The sequence below is a fragment of the Manduca sexta genome, chromosome 17, assembly GCF_014839805.1.
Source record: "Manduca sexta isolate Smith_Timp_Sample1 chromosome 17, JHU_Msex_v1.0, whole genome shotgun sequence".
Taxonomy (NCBI): domain Eukaryota; kingdom Metazoa; phylum Arthropoda; class Insecta; order Lepidoptera; family Sphingidae; genus Manduca; species Manduca sexta.
The window spans coordinates 10,401,114-10,402,243 of NC_051131.1; positions in this window are offsets into that span (position 1 = coordinate 10,401,114).

Genomic DNA, 1,130 nt, shown 5'->3' on the forward strand with positions numbered 1-1,130 from the left:
TGTTGTAAATATGGTATATGTTCTTAGTAATTAAATAAAGTTAGTAAAAGATGTTATTGACATGAGTGTTTATTTCGGACTAAAGAGAAGTAACTATGGCAAACAAAATACAATTAGTTCTAAAATAGAACATATAAAAATAATAAGTCACGACGAAGGTTACAATCTCCAACAGCCGCCCTTAATCGCAGTTGTGACAGAAACAAAACAAATAAAATAATTAAGTTTCTAAACCTAAGTTAACTACACATCGTTTGTGTGCTAGAGGTCCGAGGGCCTTCGTTAGTACATCAGCAGGCATATCGTTACTTTTATATATTCTAACTTAACAATATTATTAGATACCTTTTCCTAATAAAGTGAAACCTAGTATCTATATGCTTCGTCCTGCTGTGGTGTACAGGATTTCGAACAAGATTAATGGCACTTTGGCTGTCAGAAGCTAAGTTAATTGAACAAAGTATACCTGTTATCTCGTATATAAACCGACGTAAGTAACACGCTTCCTTCGTGGCAGACGCTAATGCCATATATTCTGACTCGGCCGAACTTAACGCAACAGTAGGTTGCTTCGGATTCCCATGATACTGGACCTCCACTTAACTTGTAAACATAACCGGTGTCTGACCTTCTGTCGATTGGACAGTTTGCCCAGTCTGCGTCACAAAAAACCCTTTAAATGGTTCTTCATTCTTATGACTTGACCATCCGTTCTTTTTTCCATATTCTTTTTAATTAATGGAGTATCCACGGCCTTACAATCCTTCATATTAAATTTTTCTAATATAGAAAGAATATAATTTCGCTGGTTCAACCTTATACTCTCGGAATCACTTTCAACTTGTAGTCCCAAATAACATTTCAATATTCCGAGATCTTTTTAATGAAAAATATTTCGACAAATCATTCTTGACAGTGTCAAATGTCAAATCAGAATTAAAGAAGACTATTATGTCATCAACAAAGATTCCTAATATTACAAGTTCTTTACCAAAAGTTTAGTATACACACAAGGTTCGGAAGGAGTTCCTATGAAACCTATTTTAGAAAGCGTTTCATTTAACTTTTTATTCAAGCTCGCGGTGCCTGTTTAAGACCGTAAAGAGATTTCTTCAATAAACAAACTTTGT